The sequence below is a fragment of the Lycorma delicatula genome, chromosome 2 (assembly GCF_047948215.1).
Source record: "Lycorma delicatula isolate Av1 chromosome 2, ASM4794821v1, whole genome shotgun sequence".
NCBI lineage: Eukaryota > Metazoa > Arthropoda > Insecta > Hemiptera > Fulgoridae > Lycorma > Lycorma delicatula.
The window spans coordinates 205,917,965-205,938,374 of NC_134456.1; the positions used below are offsets into that span (position 1 = coordinate 205,917,965).

General features: G+C 31.3%; 1 protein-coding gene across 4 annotated transcripts in view; it reads right to left on the reverse strand.

Moving 5' to 3' along the window:
• LOC142319607 (uncharacterized) overlaps positions 1-20,410 on the reverse strand; it is a 219,435-nt gene that overhangs the window by 115,785 nt on the left and 83,240 nt on the right. For all 4 annotated transcript variants that reach the window (XR_012755217.1, XM_075357081.1, XM_075357082.1 and 1 more), the window contains one exon: positions 5,240-5,312. The gene's annotated coding sequence lies outside the window, so the exon portion shown is untranslated. The remainder of the gene's footprint in view (positions 1-5,239; positions 5,313-20,410) is intronic.

A 20,410-nucleotide genomic window follows, 5' to 3' on the forward strand; every position in this document is an offset into this window, starting at 1 on the left:
ATTTCAGTATACTCCCTACATCCTATATCCCTAACAATTTGTTTTACATATTCCAAACGTTGTCTGCCTGCACAATTTTTTCGTTCTACCTGCCCCTCCAATATCAAAGCGACTATTCCAGGATGCCTTAATATGTGGCCTATAAGTCTGTCTCTTCTTTTAACTATATTTTTCCAAATGCTTCTTTCTTCATCGATTTGCCGCAACACCTCTTCATTTATCACTTTATCCACTGACCTGATTTTTAACATTCTTCTACAGCATCACATTTCAAAAGCTTCTAATCTTTTCTTCTCAGGTACTCCGATCGTCCAAGTTTCACTCATGTAAAACTACGCTCCAAACATAATCTTTAAAAAATATTTTCCTGACGTTTAAATTAATTTTTGACGTAAACAAATTATATTTCTGTCTGAAGGCTCGTTTCATCTGTGCTATTCGGCAATTTATATCGCTCCTGCTTCATCCATCTTTAGCAATTCTACTTCCCAAATAACAAAATTCTTATAACAATTTATAAGAATAAGATTTTTGATGAATGGCTAGTTAAGCTAATTGTTCTGTATTCTTCACATTTATCTGCTCCTGCTTTCTTTGATATCATGACTATAACCCTCTTTTTGAAGTCTGACGGAAATTCCCCTTTTTCATAAATATTACACACCAGTTTATATTATCTATAAGTGGCTTCCTCACCTGCACTGCGCAGTAATTCTACAGGTATTCCGTCTATTCCAGGAGCCTTTCTGCCATTCAAATCTTTGAATGCTCTCTTAAGTTCAGATCTCAGTTTTGTTTCTCCCCTTTCATCCTCTTCGACTTCCTCTTTTTCCTCTATAACACCATTTTCTAATTCCTTTCCTCCGTATAATTCTTCAAAATATTCCACTCAGCTATCGACTTTGCCTTTCGTATTATAAATCGGTGTACCATCTTTGTTTAACACATTATTGGATTTTAATTTATATACCCCAAAATTTTCCTTAACTTTCCTGTATGCCCTGTCTATTTCACCCATGTTCATTTCTTTTTGCACTTCCCGTTTATAGTATTTCTTAATTGTCGATAGTTCCTTTTACTTTCTTCATTCACTAGCATTCTTATATTTTCTACGTTCATCCATCAGCTGCAATATATCGTCTGAAATCCACCGTTTTTATACCAGTTCTCTTTGTTCCGCCTAAGTTCGCTTCTGCTGATTTAACAATTTCCTTTTTAACATTCTCCCATCTCCCATTCTTCTTCTTCATTTTCCACCTTATCTTTTTTACTCAGACCTCTTCCGAAAAAGAAGTGTAATGTATTTAGGATGTATGTTTGTTTCACCGTACCAACTCAACGGCTGAACCGACTGTCATTCGCATACTCTTTAATAATCCTATATTAAAGAGGAATGTTTTTCAGCAATGATTTATTTTTGGCAGTCGTGTTTTTTTAATTTTTTATGTTGTTTATTTATTTATACAATAGCAAAAACTTAAGGTCTCATCAATAAACCTCCTCTGTACGAGTCTGTCTGACTCTAGGACCTTCTTTGCTCCCAATATCCTGAAATCCTTCTGTATGTGGAGTCTCCTCTAAGCTTTGGTGTTCCAAGCGTTCTGAGGCCTCTTTCGTTTAACTCTAAATTTCTTTAAGCTTGTTGCTGTTATTTATTTTCCCGATGAGCCTCCCTAGGGTAAATAGCAATCTTTAATTTCAACAATAATATTCTTCTTTTTATATATCTTTTTAATTTTCCTGTTTTTTCATAATCTCTATACCGTCCCAGTACTTTTATTTTAAATACTTTTTATACGAATCAAATTTTATGCTCCATAAATTAGTGTATAATCTTAATTGTTTATGTAGATTCCTGTTTTATAAATCTTACTTTGTTGTTTGTATAGTAATAATAATAAAAGAAGGACCAAGGAAAATAGACTCAAAAGTAAATACGAACCTAGTAAAGGAATACTTCATAGAGGGTTGCGAGTATCATATACAGACTTAGGAGTTCTTAAAAATATTTTTTGCAAGTGATGAGTTATAGAACAGGAAAACATTACCAAAAAGGAAATGAGAAAGAGAATAACACAGTTTGGAACCCGGTTGTTACCAGATAAAGTTTAAAATTAGGTAAACTGATGAATACGAAATGAAGAGAAGATATTAAGATGAATCAGAGAACTTAAAAAAGTTTAACAGAATCTTGTAAAAAGGGAGCGATGATTAAAACATTTAGGTTTAGTGACTTTGATAACATAGGTTTGCTAGGTAGTAAAAACAGTAAATGAAGAAAAACGTAGTAACATAAATAATTCAGATAATCGAGGATGTGGAATACAGTAGATATTTTTAGAAGATAAAAGAACGAAGAGTTTCATTAAACCAGTTAAATTAGTCAAATGACTGCGACGAAAAAACCAACTACGAATAAAAAATTACATCTGCTGAGAATACTCGACTTAAATACGACGTTCGAGTCATAGAACACCGGTAAATAAAATAAATACTCTGGATTCAGATAGATTAAATAATTGTAATTTATTATAATTTAATTTCAACTCCTAGAATTCAATGAAGGCAACTTTACAAATACTGTTTTTGGCCAAGTGATTGCTGTAACTAAAGTTGACAGTGAATAATCAAGTCTAGACAGTGGTGGCGCCATCTGTCATTCAGTAGATTGATATTATTATTTAATTGTAGCTGGCGCAGGCTACAATAAATTTTTACTTGGAAAAATAATTTGTAGTTAGTCAAAACTAACTAAATGTATATATAAATAAACTCCAAAGGGACATGTGACAGGAGTATAAGTGGAAGAGAGAAAGTGAATTGAATGTGGAAAAAGATAATAGAATGAAATTGCGAGAGAGATAGATTGATACAGAGAAAGAATCTCTCTCTCTCTCTCTGTGCGCGCACATAAGTGAGAGAGACAGAATGAGGAGGATGTTATTCGTATTAATTAAAATCATTTTAAGTGCTGCCTAAGCAGTCTGTAAGCTGCTTCAAAACGGTTCATAAGGTAGCATTATGTATTACTGATACTTCTATTCAGGGTATTGTATTGCATTATGTAATGTAACCGGCCTCTGTGGCAGACATCTTATTGGATTTCATAACTTTAATTATAAAACGTTTCAAAAGAATTGTAAACAATTCTAACTTAATTAGCTAAATATAAAGTATCTATTAACAAATAATTAACCTCTGTAAAAAATAAAAAAAGTTTCTTCTTAATTTTAATTGTTGTAATCCTTGCATCAAAAAACTTTTGTTAAAACACATCCACGGCCACTAAAAACAACATATTTCCATTAGAAATGTAACCAGCAGCTACGAAATTTTAAAAAAGTTTCTTCCAATGCCGTTTAAAATTTCTGCTTTAAAACTGAAATTTTTCGTAAAGTGTATCCTCGTCGGACGAAATGAACAAAATAAATATCTATCTTATGGAGTAGTAATGGAGTAAAAGCTCATTCGAAAAAATTAAACAACCGTTCTAGGTGATGTAGATCTCTTCAAATTTTACTTTATTCCAATTTTTCCTTTGAATTGGTTTAATTAAAACATACATCCTAAACGTATAAATAACGAAAAATATTTCATAAAACTCTTCAGTTAAAAATTGAAAACAATATTTGTTTAATTATTTTATCTTATAAAACTTTCACATGTTATACTCTTTGACCTTCGCTCCATGATATCATTAACAAATTGCAACCTGAACAATTAAACCACAAACAACACAACCACCAAAAGGGATGGAGTACCTCTTTCAAGGTTCAAAAGATCTTCATCTTTATGTACTTCAGACTTTATTTTCGAACAACGACCACATAACTAGAATTTTATTTTCTCATTCTCAGAATATTCTAAAGTAATTTTTCATTTCATTACGTAACAGATCAGAACCACTTAATTACAACAATCCACTTCCTCGTATTGAGTTCGCTAGTATTTGCAAAATACTTATGATCGACTGAACCGTTTTTTAATAAAAATTTAATCCTCACAGTGGATCTCCAAAGTAAAATTTTCATATTGAAAAAGAAAACCGATTGTGTTAATATTTATATTATCGGGCAAGGAATTCCCTATTATAAGTATCGAGACTTCATGACGATTGTGTGTCTATTAATAGACAGTAACGACTATTCCATTTTTACTTCTTTTTTTAATTTCTGGCAAACAAAATTTAACCTCGACAAAAAGGTACGCAAGTGAAAGAATTTATAGATGTACGTAAATACAATGCAAAAAAAATTCTGCAAAACACCTACTTATTGTAATTGTAAAAACTGTAAACCACAGAAGATAAGCAAGAATAAATAAAGGTAAAATTTCAAATTTTAGAATACCTAAGTCTAATTCTGATACATTGTCCAGGTATTCTACCATATTTAATTTGCGCTTGTAAATTCTTCTTTAACACCTTGCAAGCTATATATTGCTGTATGATGTATTAGCCTTTACCTCTGTACTTAGGGATTTTTAATATAAAGCTATCTACTAGGTTAACGATTTTAGTAAACATCAATGCGCATACCTCGAATAAAATACTGGAAAACGAGTTACAAAAATTGACATTACAGTCGAAAATATTTTTTTATTCTTTCTCCTACTTCGTAAATAGCGTGATAATGTATTATTTTGCACACAAAATGAATCTGTTGCTTTACACTATCTCTCACGGCCTTTCTTATGATAGCAAGCATCTTTGACGATATTAGATCACTAAATGAACATTTATGCACGTAGCTCCTGGAATTCAGGCCATAAGTCCGTTGGCTGCACATAAGGTTGGCTAAAGAACAGATTGAACAAAGCCGATTCTCTTTCTTTCCCAAAAATTCAATAAATAAAAACAATTCCTACGCCTTAGTTCCGATCTACGGAAATAATTTATTTAAAATACTTATTTTCCTTTTCTTTCCTTTTTCTTTTAGGTAATTATAATTTTGATACAATTAAAAACAGATAATTTTAAACTACACCACAAAAGCGTGTATTTTTATTTTTTTTTAAATTTAATTAATTTAACATTTTCATAGATTTTTTAACCTTTTATGATTAAAAATAGCATATCAAGATCTCATATATTTTAACATAAAAATTAACAAAACCAAGTTTTTGAAATTTTAAACTTAATTCTGAACCACCACCGCAGTCAAATACTCAAAAGAGATATAAATTAAAGTAAACTATACAAAACGTAAAACTACTAAAAATAAAGGTGAAAGAAACTTACGCTTGGAAAGAAATCAACAAATATTACAGTTAATATAAACAACGTCATCTCCAATCACTTAGCAAGAGGTCACCTGAAACGATAAAGAATAAACAAATATTAACAAGATACATGAACTTTACTCAGGTCTACTAATATTTTTACAAAATGATGCACGAACGAAAAATAAACTTTAAAGATACACATACACCAAACAGCAATACCATTAATTCAAATACATTTATGAGTATTCAGGAAGACTTTAACAATAAATTGTTGAACTCTGCCCCAGTTTGGCTTCATGTATAGTCACTAGGGAGAAAGCAGATCCACAATCGAAATGGCGCCCGAGCAAACTATAAAAATAACAACTCCACCAGTCCCCGCGTCATTACCATAGATCCTGTTGGCGTATTCCAAAACCTGAAGAATACTCAAAGGGGAAAATAATTAAGAATAAGAAAGAGGGATCGATAATGAAAATGAAACCTGCAGAGGGATCCTAAATAGAGGCAAAAAACACTTCCAGTAGGTAGGCTCAATCGCGTCCACATTATTTCGCGAAGAAACTAGGTAGGTATCTTCAACGGAATGAAACCAGCGCTATACTGATCAACAATTACATGTTTACCGGTTTAACTATACACTCTGTAACACATTGATTTCCCAAACACAAAACCGAGTACTAGCTTAATCTTTCTCAATAAAAACCCTCGGTCATTCCCAGAATTTTGTGGCGTATGAAAGTATTACAACTGCATTACAAACCGTTCAGACCTCCCTCTGAGTATAAAAATATTTCACGATATAAGTTAAGCAGCCAGATTTTGATAAATATAAAGAGATTTGTTGTATTATAAAACAGCTTAAAAAAATGCGGTTACAATACGAAAATAATTTTTATCAGGCGTTACATGGATATTGTTCTCTGAAAGAAATAAATCCATAATGATTACACTTGGGTGTTCATTAAATTGTACCTACTCTCTTTCTCTCTCTGTTCGCGCGTGTGTTATTACGAGACAGTGAAGTTTGGTTTGCTGCTAGAGGATGTATTTTTTAATAACTTTCTCATACTAGTTCTGGAGAATTGAACAAAGAAAAAATACAATTATGTACTAATCCGTAATGAAGGTAATTTTTTCAGGTTTGTAAGTACGTGCTAACGTCCATTTACAGCTACCTTTTTTTTGGATGAAAGATAGAAATATGCCCACTCTAACTGAGATTCGAACCCAAGCCTTCGGATGAAAGAAATAAACACTACTAATTCGCCGCGAGGTCGGCAATAATAACAAAAATGAGAATTTTTCTAAATAATGCCATTCAGAAAGGAATGTCACAACAATGTTGTTAAAGAACTTGGTCTAGGTCTGGCTGAGATTGAGACGAACCCAAAGAGAAATTCAGACGAATCGATTCGACTAATGCTGCTAAAACGGCTAAGAGGAAGATTTACTAAAAAAGAGTAAAATTAGAAAAGACAAACCATTAATTACGTTGATTAACCGAAACTTCAAAACTTATTGTAGACAAATTTTACTCGTATACTTTAAATTACTTGCTATAATTTAATTTATAATTAAGACCGACATTACAATCATACTAAAGCGATCCAGGTTAATAAATTTGCTTTAAACTTACTTGCAACATCCTTCAGACGCTATACCTTCACGCATAAAGTTAAATCTATCTATTTACGATGATAAAATTAACTACAAAGCGTTCAAAATAAACTTTTTAAACAAATAAAATTCATGATAAATCAGTAATTTTACAATAATGTAGATGCAAAATAAGGAAGCAGACAGATTTGCGGTCAAAGATGAACATGATACGACCACAGCATAGACAAGACGTCGTCAATTTAAATAAATAATAGTCAGCTAATACTAGCCTACTCGTAATTTTTTTTCCTGTAAAATCTGTCTACTGCGTAACACGTGCTCGCACAAAAACCGTTTACGCATTTATTTATTAGCAATTTTTTTTTTTTTATCTATTATTAAAACAAAATAGCATTCATTTTATATCGATCTTAAGTTGAGAAGTTGTGACTTTTCTAAAGTGAATTCAAACGAATCTGAATTAGATGACATATGGAATTAATTTTCGTATCTTCTGTAGATAATAGCATCCTACTGACGACTGTTATACGATTTATAATTTTGCGAAGTTAAACAGTTAATTGAAAAAATGATAATGAGGCGAATATAAAAGCTATAACTTTTTCATGATAGGCGTGACCGCTATTGCAACGTTAAAAGTTTTCATTAACGAAGTTTAATATATATTTACGAAGTATGAAATAAATTTATTATACTTTGTTTTATTTTTATGGACTGCAGAAAAAAAATAATTTTCGATCCATACGATGTCCTATTAGCGAAAAATATCTTTATAGTGACGGCCAGTTAACAATATAAAGCCTTTTTAAAAGCAAAAAATGATATTTTCTAATTAACTATTTGAAATTGCCTGCATATAAAAAAATTAATTTTTATTAAAAAAAAAAATCAACTTCAAAAACGTACTAAAAAGAAGTAAAATACTATGTAATTTAATTCTTTAAAAATATTTAATGATCCAATTCCAAAATATTGTAATTTTTTTCTTCCGACGGACTTAATTTGCATGAGCTAATTAGGAACAAATCTTCAGGGGAGTTAACAGCAGAGCCGTCTTAATGGTGACCGCTCATATTAAAAACTCTTAAGTTTATATGTTGAACAATATATTTAATCTACAAATCATGCAGTCAATCTATCTATAAGTAATTATGTTGTATTTCTCCGTTAATTTATTTGATAAAAAGAAATTAAACGAACAATCTTAACACCAACTGCATATATTACAATAATACTTTCAAAAATAATAATGCTCTTATTTTTAAACAAAAATTTAATAAACTAAATTAAAATTGCCGTTTGTCATGCTGTTCAAAGGGCTCAATTCTTTAAATTTTGTCGCCTTCAAATTAAAAATTATGAACAAAAGGTTACACACCCCAGCGCTGACTTCAAAAGATCAAAATTTAATAACTGAGAAGCACTGTTTTACTTCTCAAGTAGTTTTTTAAAGTCACTTTTTAAACATTCTACTTTATTTTAAGCCTCTAAATATTATTATTATATAAAATTTTGGAACAAAAACCCCGCTTGTTGGTAATTTGTTAGCTATTCGGAAGAAACGCAAAGGGCGAAACTCTAAGTCTTAATAAAAATAAAAATTCAGAGAAACGACATTTCGTAATTACTATAGGGTCTTCAATTCCGGAATGCGTTTTTTGTTTACCTCAATTCTTCCGTCTAATTTTTTTTAAGTTAAGCGTAAAAATATATCGGATATCAGAATGACTTCAGGATATATCATTAACATAATAATGATATAACATAATCTACAATCTATAAAATTGCGATACTAGGTAATAATTACGAAAAATATAAATTATCTTACATCTTCTAGGTAACTTTTTTTTTATATATATCTTTTGATGTTACCAAAAAGAAAGTACTACGGAACTACTAAATAAAGTCTTCTACAAAATAAAATAAGAATCATATTTAATTTATTAGATGAAGAGTAAGGCAAAGATAAATTAAATTTTGTATTTTTTTCTTTTTGAGATTGATAATAAATAAACTAAATATATCAGAATTTTATAAAAAATCGAATAAATGGTTTTTTCGTTCATTACAAAAAGATACGTTTATAAAGTTAGTAAATGATGGCCGAAATCTCTGTATAAAAAAAATCTAAGTAAGAGCTTGCAAATTTGTGATGTTTAGCTCCTGATCCTGATATGGTATAACGCTTATTATCCAGGGGATATGTTTGTTTTTATCATACAATGAAAATCGTTACATACCACACACCTGATCTTAAATTATCTACTGCAATATCTGTATAGTTTGCCGGTTCACTAAGTGAAGATAATTTGTCGATTAACGAAAAGAAAATCAAAATATTTCAAATTTTTTTGTACAAATTACCTAGATTTATTCTTGCTCGGCCTAGAGCTGCAAAAAATATAAATAATAAAAATAATGAATTTAAAAAGACAATTTTGTTTTATGTATGCGGTAATAACGAAATACTTCCCTATCATAAAAAATTCATCAATTCTACATATTTATATTAAAAAAAATTAATTTATTGATAGCTATAAATTCTAATATACTTTTAAGAAAAATTACCGTAATTTGTCATCAATGATCTTTCGAAACAAATATTCGTTCGATTATAGGTTTCCAGATGTGGCTGGTGTTCAGAATGACCGTCTTGAATTGATTAAAAAACCTCCATAATACGTGATATAATAGCATATGTGCTATTACGATATATCTATCTGTTTTGTTTGTTTTTTAAAATTAATACGGTTTTATCAATGTGTCTTCTTTACATCACTCGAGAGCGGCTTATTGGATGTCTCAGTAGTAGCTATTAGGTTAGGAGAAGCACATCATATGATCATCGCTTTTGCGCAGACTAAATATATGCTTTCACAAAAATTGTTTCTCTTGATGCCTATTCTTGTACCAAGAATATGTACAAAGCTCCTAAAGAAACAGCCTTACCCATCCTTGAAGTAGTGCAGCAAGAACAAATATACATTTAAACTATAAACCGATCTGCCGGACCTCAACTGAAGGAGAAACAATAACAATGTTGTAGATTGATTTTAAGAAATTAACTTCCCAAATTAGAACAGATTCAGAGTATAATACGATAATTAACCATACATTAAGGAAATATAATTGTATTTTTTATAGTATAATTGTTTTTATACTATTTTCTACGAACTAGTTAATAGAAAATAAGTTCATAAATTGCTTTGAAGCAATTAGTATAACTGCTTATTTTAGTTTATATTATTTTTATATTAGTTTCTAATATAACTGTTAGTTTAACAACTAAACTGAAATACGTCTGGAAATTTTATGAAAAAATTATTGAAGATTTACTCCTTAATCCTGTGGTATTGGCTGAAAAGTAACCTACATTAATAAAGCTTTATTTAGTTACGAAATTAATATTAGAAAGAAGCGTTTCAGATTAATCAAACGGAGCACTTTATCCCTATTTCTTTGACATTTTGAAAATTTTCCTGCTTCTCGTAACGCCTAATACAGAAAAAGGGTAATTTAAAATGGTTTTCAGTCGAGGAGATTAAACAGTAAAACTTTACAAAAACATAACAAAGTTAAATGTTTAGAGATGAAGTACTTCCTAATACTTTTTTTTATTATTAAAAAGCTTTCAAAGCTTTTAATTCTAATAATCCTTTTTTTTTTAATGAGCTAAAAATCAATGTGCAAATTTGTTAGAAAATCAATCCTCTTTGAAATACATCAATATACCACATTAAGGGATTCTTTTTTCTTAATTTAATACAATCATCCGATGCACAAGGCACCACATCAAATTTTATAATTTAAGTTAAATCAATCCTGATGTACAAACGAAAATACGAGTAGATGCCAACAGGTATGCGTATGATATGAATTAATAATACCAAAAATGTAATCGATTTAGTAATTTACGTTGAAGAAAACGTAAGATAGTAAAACATATACGCATGTGTGCGTATATGTGATCACGGAAGTATCGGAGTAACTTAAAATCGTTTTTTACCCTGGACCTATACGATTATTATATCCCCTAGATATTCATAACTCAGGGGACAACGTACAGAAAAACAAAAATTTTAAAAAGGAGTCTTTTCTAACCTACAGCGATATATTCCCTTTTAATATTATGTGCTATCACGAAAATAATTAAATGACAAGTGAAAACAAAATAGGTTAATGATGTTTACGCTTTAGATACGATACACTGTGACCTTGTAAATACACACTGATGTAAATATTCGACATTTTGTTTTGTAAACGCGTTTGTTTGTTACGTACTTGTTTATTAAAGATACACAATCAATAAATTATTTAAACACGAAGATAATAAAACACAAACGTTCACATGCATGTGTGTTGTACGATTACGGATGCACTAGACTAAACAGCTAACAAATATATAGCATATGGCAGATTGAAAAATATGCATGCGAAACATTCGTCTATAAAACTTTTAATAAAAAAACACATCCAAATATTTTGACTATAAAAGATAAGGAACGTATAGAGAGGTTAATTTTTATACGACGGTGGAGGAGTAATCAATAAAAAGATAATTTGTGTTAGCGAGAGAATGGATCAAAATATATTATGCTACCGGACGTTATACGGGGTTTTCTTCAGCATTTTGTAGGCAAATTTCAAAAATGAAATGAAATGTTTTATTTTAAAAGAATAGAAAATAACTATTAAAGTGAACAATACCTCCATTCAGTTTTTATGGTTATTATATGAACAGAATAAAGCTTCAAACTCATCGCCTAAACTAAAATGTGACTTAGTAAACATGTGTAAAAGTTTATGCTAGTTCTGCAATCTATTAAAAAATTCATCCTTACCAGGAATTACTCCAGCAATTACTGCAACTCCCAATAAATAACTACTAATTTAATACAAAAATATGAAAATCTGTGCATTTTCCCGATGATTAGTCTCTCGGTTAGTTGTTTCTTTGTGCCTTTTCTTATGCACTTAAATTTTATTTAAGTCCATATCCGATTTAATTTTTTCTTAGTATTTTTTTAAGTCAGAATATCAGATATTTTTACAGACGTTCTTAAAAACTAAATCATAACAAAATAATTTCTTAAAGACGAATCCCCCACATATTGCTGATTTGAGCGAAGCCGAGGGTACGGCTCCGTAAGTGTGCGAACGCTGCTCACCAGAAAGCGGGTTTGTGTTGTATTTGGGTATTGTTATGTAACCCATCCACTAGGGCTGTCAGCCTAAACTTCGTTAGTTGTAATAGGTTGAAACTTTGCATACCAAAACCGATACTAATTCGGTTTGTAGGTCCTACCTGGCGATGCTTAATATCAGGAAGTGCTTTAATTTGTATGAAGACACTTTTACGTAAACATTTTTACCACGTCAAATTAGCAGGTAACTATGATATAATAGTCGCGAGTACTGTAGAACAGAAAATAATGGAAGCACCGCAGGTTACGTTCATTATAGGTTAACGCATCGACTCGTTCATAGACTATCTTAAAGGAAGAAAGAATGAACCAGTCATTTAGATAGGTGATGACAGGCACGGATAATTCAATCACTACATCGGGAAGATGAGAACTGTAGATGATTCTACACGTATTTATACGGGGGTCATGAGGATAATGATTGCCATAGATTAATATTACTTTGGTTTTTCTACAAGTAGAGAATTTGCGAAGAACATCGCGTTTGAATATATCCACAGAAGAATCCGTGTGACCTAAACCTGGCAATCCTTATGCACTCATACCTGTTTTTTGTGATATTGGATTTTAGATGTGTACCGAGTTATTGACTCTTATTTATAATCAGTTGACGTGGTTTAACATTACAAGGAAAAAAGGCGTTTCAAAAATAAATTTACCTTAATTTAGACACGATGATAAAGGTGAGTTGAGTTGGCTGTTGAAGTTATACCATACATTGGGCGTCCCCTCCCACAGGATTATTACATTTTTTTAGCAGGAGAGGAGGATCAATCATAAAAAAATTATTCAAGTAAGAATAAGAGATTCTTGAAATCTTATTAATTCTTACGTAAGGAAGGTTGTGAATTTAAAACCTTAAATATTATCCTTATGTAAATACTACATTTTAATTTAATGAACGTCTCCAAACTAGTAAAATGAATAAATTTTCCTTTACGAAAAATATTTTTAAAAAACCTTTTTAGTGAAAAGTGTCTAGTTACTAAATCTAATGCTTTTAAACAAATAACTTTGTTTTTAAGAGAAACAAAATTACCATACGTAATAAAAACAGAAGTTGTAATATTGTTGCTCTGAATTTACTCAAAAATACAGGTAATTTAGATACGTTTAAATATATATATAGTTAATTACTACTACGAAAGTAATAATAAATAACAAACGGACGAATCAACGGTGTCAAGAATAGAAAGTAAAAACACGATCCGTTTCTCGAACTAACTCGTTCAGAAAGCAGCAAGTGGAATTGAATAGAGCAGTCTAAATACTATATTTAAGAGCAAAGAAACAAGGAGAATAGTAAGTAAATAACTATCGCCAAATTCAGCCAACAAGGACGTCACCATGAGGTCGAAGCTCTACTACTATTACCTATATAAAACATAGAGCGACTCTTCACTTCACACGTCACATGTCATACTGGTATCCCAGTTTACAAATCAGTCCTAACTGAAAATGAAAAAGTTAAATTTAAAAGTACGTCGATTATTATGACAGCTTTTTTTCTTTAATTGAATCAATTTTATTATAACATTTTCTCATCTTAAAGAAAATAATGACGTAAGACAGACGAAATAAGAACGCAATTAGACGATAGGTAACACGGTATGAAAAAGAAAACTAATGAAATTCTATCGAACGACTTTTCCTCAAGTCAAAGTTTAAAAACAACCGATTTAAAATCAAACATTAGATCTTTTTTTTCCATTTATAAATCTAGCGAGAAATTTCCTACTTTTGATTCAAAACTTCGCAACGTTTAAGTAATTTTTTTTAAATAATTTCTAACAGATTTAGCAATCGAAGTTTATTTTACATACGACTTATAATGTTTAAAACGTGACTATAATATTTAAAAAGTGAACATAATTTGTATTATTTTATTAAATAAATGGTAAAGTATATCGAAAAATAAGACTAATTCCATCCAAAGAATTTCAATCCTCCTCCAGTAAGTGGGCATGTATCCTGTTCATATTATTATTAAAAATAGAGAAGCAATGACGATGGCCATAATGGATTCGCATGTAGCTTTTCATCTTATGAAGTCATATATCATTCTATTCACCTGTACTAGCACGACATAATTTCTGAACGGCTGCTAATTATATCGAAAATGACATAAGAAAATAAGTTTAGGACTTGTATAATTTATTTTTACATCCTAAAAATTATAATAATTACATTACAATATGCGTAACAAATGAAAAAAATTGTTAAAAATTGTTTTTCTCCAGTTTTGCTGCGCGTTTCAATTTATTTTCGGGAAAAAAATCAGTTACGATAAAGTGCCCAGTTTTTTACTTATTTTCATGACAATCCAATTTAATGTTTCATGACTTCGTTAAATACTATCGTTTAAATTCATCATTTAGGTATTTTTAATTGTTTTCAATTTAGTTGGCCGTAAAAGAAATTACTTCGACTTCCCGAAACGAAAAGGTAAAAAGAGTTTATTTCTTGAACTTATGCTTTAACATTATTACGGTAGGTAAATAATTTCATGACCATTAAGAACGATATGGAAAAAAATATTAGTAAAGGAAACAAAATTTATATAAATTTAAGAATCTTAATATCCATTTTAAAGGACATAACTAAAAAAAAACTTTTCTTTCGTGAAGCATAATTCTAGTATAAATAGTGTTAAGTTGAAACAGCAACCACGTGAACGCGCACGTACGTACACGTAGTCATTTACATTAATGCGGACTCACGTTGTCTTTTAAAAACCAACAAACAATCTAGACCGGTTTGATGAAAAAAAAAATTAATCATCAGACAAACAACATTGGCATACACTTAGTTGTAGGTTTATTAAATAGTGTACAAGAAAAGGATGACCGCCCAGTTTTTGTCTCCACCTTTATTTTCATGGATAAACAATTGTGAGGTAACACTTTCTCTATTAAAACAAAGTAAAAAAGAAGAAAGTAAACAAAAAATAACACTTGAAATATACAAATAAACAACAACAAAAAAACCGGATATGAATTTGGCAAGGATAGAGGGGATAACTTTTTTTTATTATATTTAAGGTAATTTTATCTACAACAAACAACGAATTTCTTGTTATTTCTTTCTTGGCCTTGGAAATTATTTTTCTAATAACAAACAAAAAGAACTTAAACACGCACATACAAATAAGAAAAATAATGATGAAATATTTTTCACACCTGCATAATAATTCAGTTTATTCAAATATATGACATTTAATAGCTTATAACCCATACAACAATTACATAATATCGTTTAAATTCATATCAGTTTTACTGAATTGTTTATAACCGAAATTTTTAGCTTCAAAAACGTTTTCCAATCTTATCACAAATAAAAAGTTCTATTATTTTAATAGTTTTTAAACATCTATTAGTCTATAACATAAGAATATCTGATCCGATCAGAAAGAAATTTTTTGTTGTTGTAAAGCTTAATCTCAGAATCAATGTCAAACTAATAAAAATGTAAAAAAAAATAAAGCCTAGGGACGGTACCCCTTTTGGTAATAAATATTTTTTGTCATTTTCAAGCATATTTTTCACTTCAAACGTATTACAGAAACAAAAATAAAAGCACATAAAATTTGTAGTCTTTTTTTTTAACTCTGCCCAGAAGGCTCTTATTTGTTCAGTAGCGATGTTTAGCAAATTCATAAAATATAATATACGAGTAAATCCTACATATTATGCCCCATAATTACTTAAGAATCGTAATAATAGATGAAACATTAGAACAAATTGTAGAACACAGAATTACATAATCGTACGTATGAACCACCTACATGTCTAATAAGCGTTAGTCACTAGGGTTCAAGGCCAAAAGAATTTACATTTAACTTAAATTTATAAAAAGAATTAGTATATTAAGATAACAATACTAATTATATTTCTTCTAAGAAAAATGGCCGCTCGGATAAAATTATTGCACACGAAGTAAAAAAGCAATAAATATCGACTACAATTCTGGCACTGCCGCCAGCAACTATTTTGCTTATACTCATGTAGAAAACACAAAACAAAGGAGGTACAAGACAAAACAAATGTTATCTTTATAATTTATTTACTCCCTTCCAGATCAATTTATTCGTTTTTTTTTGTTTTTTTTTTGTGAATTACAGAACAAAGTAGATTACAACTTTCTTTCTATTATGATATTTTGAAAAAATATAAAATGCGCCAAAAACAACACTTTTTAATGTTCTAGAGGACTGAAATTTCCTTTTCAACAAAACGGATGCAACAATAAAATATATTTTAAGACTTTCAGCTGAAAATTTATGGTTTTCAAAAATTCCCAATTTTAAAAAATCAACCTTATTTCAGGTGAAGAGGATTAAATTTTATCTTAAATATATTATTTTTAATTCCTAAAAATAAATTAAAATTTTCCCCGTATTTTAACAACAAAGCTGAACTTTTCCGGCACAACTAATAATTTGATAAGATTAAAGAAACACGTAAAATTTTGATTAATATGAATTTCACACGTTAGCATCCCTCATCTCGTTTTTAAAGATTTTAACAGAAACAAGTCCTTAATACAACAGCTGACACATAAAATATAACATGTTAAACGTTCCTGATATAAACGTATATTCTGAAAATGCCAAATAAATTCTAACAAACACTGAGAAAGAGAGAGAGAGAGTAAGAGAGAGAGAGAGAGAGAGAGAGAGAATCCGGTAATCAAAATTTTACTACATTACACAAGACGGTAGAAAAATTATTTAAAATTTCAATTAAAAGTTTGTCAATTAATTTTTAAAAATGGTACAATAATAAGGTTTTTATAAAACTTCTACTTAACAAATAGGAATACTTTTAGGGTGGTACTTATACATCCCTCTGGATAAGCTATGAAAACTTTCCTATTATGATAAGACGTTACTTGCAGAAAAATTAAATTAAAAAATATTTAAATTTTAAATTAAAACAGTAAACGTTATTAGATTATATAAAAATCAATTTTTAGAGGTGGGAGTGTTTTTTTTTGATGATCTTACTTCAAAAGATTTTCGGGATTAATGTTTTTGATGGTACTTCAGCTGCGCTATGAAAATGTTATAAGCCGAGAAAACGCACGAGTAAAATTGATACCGTGCCGACCTCAATCGACATATTACATATGTATCCCTTCAATGCAATCCGTTCTAGCTGAACAGAATTATCTCGGTTGTATACATACATACGACACAATTCAGACGATTGATGAGGATTTTAGTTATTAAAATATCTTCCCCGCGCCTTCCATGGTTTTAGCAAAAGGTTCACTGGATTTATCTTAAGAGTGTGAGCACCTGTAGACCAACTAATTCCTAGGTAATTTTGTGATTTGATGAGAGCAGCTTCACCTATACATTTTTCCGAGAACTATGTATTATCCGGTGACTAAAAATTCCAAATTTCAACAGAAATGCTTATACAGAACAATGCATAGGTAAATACTGTTACCACACATACGACTAACTTAATATCGGCGGACGGCAACGGTAGCAGCTCAGATGTCAGCGAGAGTACAGTACACATACGCGCTGGTACGCGTCACTCCCGCCGCGCAGATAATCGCGCAGTTCTCCCACCATAGCGCCCCTGCACTCTCAGGCACCAATAAAAGAGTGAATTTTTAATTCATCGTCGATCACCACTTGGAAGAGACAGAAGTTCCCTGCCCGCCTCAACATGGGACCTCTCGGCGGATGCCAACACCCCCACCGGAACAGCAGGCCTGATCGGCCTACCGAGGAAGCCACTGGACGCGGACGCTACCTTCCCGCTCCAGCTCGCCGGGCTTTAATCCTCCTGGCCGGCGGACTCAGCAGCAAGAGCAGGCCCAGCGTGGGATCGCTCGTGGAGCATCGCGCCGGCGAAAGACGACCGACGGCGACCTGACACAGCGGGGGTCTGGGGGCCACCATGGAAGTAGGCGCATTGGCATCGTGCCACGGTTATATTGGAATGGTTTGTGATTCCATTTGGAGCTCCCGCTGGCGGGGCTGGCCGCGCTGCCGGGGTATGGTAGCACGTGCGACCGGGGGCGCTCCGTCCGCCGGTGGCGGTCCCTGATTGTGACTTAATAATGCCGCGCGAGACTCCATGATGTGGCTGGGTTTGATGAGTGCGGGGTTTGTCTCCGGCTCCTGCGCGGAACGGAATGTGGTTACGTTCCCCTTGTTAGGTGACCTAATTTGGTCGACTTATTTGGGTTTAGGTCTGAATTTCTATGTAGCGTAAAACATAATTTTCATTGGTATGAGTGTAGTTTGGATGTAAGATGTCCGTTTGAGGCTTACGTGAAGACAAAATTTGATTTGTATTTTACTGATGCAAACGTCTGCCAAGACATTTACATCGGTGGCATCCTGACCGAGGCCTGACTAACGACTATGAGATGTAATCAGTTAGAGGGTCTAAAGACGACCTCCGGTAAAGCCCCTAAGGGTCGGAACGATGATGTGGCGACCGGTAACATCACAAGATGGATGTCTTCCCCCTACGGGGTTAGAATGCACACTGTCTTGGGGACCCGCTGAGGGGAAGTCGGGTTGATTTCAATGGACGAGCCGCAACTCTCTGACTACAGCCAAGTCGACTTCGCCGGAGACCAGCTTCCGGACCCAACAGCTATTCTCAGAGCTAACGCAAAAAACGGCCCTTTTCAGGGCTACTACAAGGTTATAAATTACAACGAGCCGTAGAAGCCAATCGACGACAAAAACGACCATTTTCGGGGCAACCACAAGGTATAAATTACAACTAGCTGTCGAAACCAATCGAAGCCAAGAGCTCTTCTCAAGGCTTATAAAGTCTCAAGGTTATAAAGTGCCACGTACCGTCAAAGCCATTCGGCGACAATACAAAAAATAATAATAGTTCGCTAATATTGTAACATTATCGTTTCATTTCCATATCTTTTAATTGTAATTTAATAAAAAAATAATTTAAATAACTAACAATTACATCGGTTATTGAAACAAAATAATTATTAAATAGTATATTAAATCTTCTGATTCCCACGAATGCTTACCAGTTTATGTTTTAAAGATGACGTGAACGAAGTGATTTAAACATTAGATGAAAGAAAAAAAAGAAAAAAAGAATGTGTTACACGATCACAGATTTTTCACTTGAGAGTCTATTCAAATTTTACACGTCATAAAATCCATTATTCCATATGTATAATTTCAACGACAACAATACGTGAAAAGATTAACACTATAATTCATTTTTACTCTACATCCTGTACGTGTGGCATATTTGCATTCGCACAAACGTTTTTTTTTTTTAATAAATAATTTAATAAGTCAGTTGAACTTGTTTATAAAGAACTGACTGTAGTTTTCCTTGAATTGCTATTTTATTCTATTACTATTTTACTGAGCTATGTAAAACACCCACTACATAAATAGTTTTACTAATTAATGTTCCATAAGTATAAAATATATTCTGATGTGTGTGTGTGTGTGTGAGCGCGCGCGCTATAAACGCAATGTATTATTATTGCCAAAAAAAAAAAAAAAACAATAACAATTTACAGATGAAATAAACAATTTGAGACATTACATGCGAAGCCACATAACTTTACATTGTACAAAAAAAGATTAGGCTTGGATTCAGAACAACATACGAGTATATCAGTGTAATCATAAAATTTGAAAAATAATTTATTCTGAACCTTGTTCTTTGACGAATTTGTCAATTTAAAATCTGTTAAAGTTGTTCTAAAGTTATTTAGAAAGTTTTTTTATTTAATTCCATCTCTAGCTTTATGAATACAATTAAATTTTAAAGAGTTCCATAACTTTACTAACTTCGCTACTAAAATATTCACTAATAATTAAATCTGAATAGAAAAATAGAGAAAAATATTTCAGTAAATACTACTTGTATTAAAAATGTAAGGAAAAAAACAGGAGTGTACTTACTTTTCTAACACTTTTATATTTTACTTTTACGAGACATGAGCCCATCACTACCTCATGATCATCTCACCACCCTCGATTAATTATTTAAAAAATTGAATGATACCAATACCTCATAAATCGAAGTCATCTTACCAAAATACGAGTTTTTATATTCATACAGTTCGAAGATACAAACGATAACCGAAATACACTCCTTGAAAAAATTTATAGAGTTGCAACAAAATTTTCAGTAGAACATTTATTGTTTACAACAAAATTTTTAAAAACTAGTTTTTATTAAAATTCTGATTATTTGAATTTTGGGGAGTGTTATTAAAAAACGTTTAATACAATAAATATAAAGAAAAAGCTATATTAGGTAAGAAAGAAGATTTATCCTTGAATATTTTTATCGATTACGATACCCGTATATCTGTATCACCCCATCCCCTAAAAC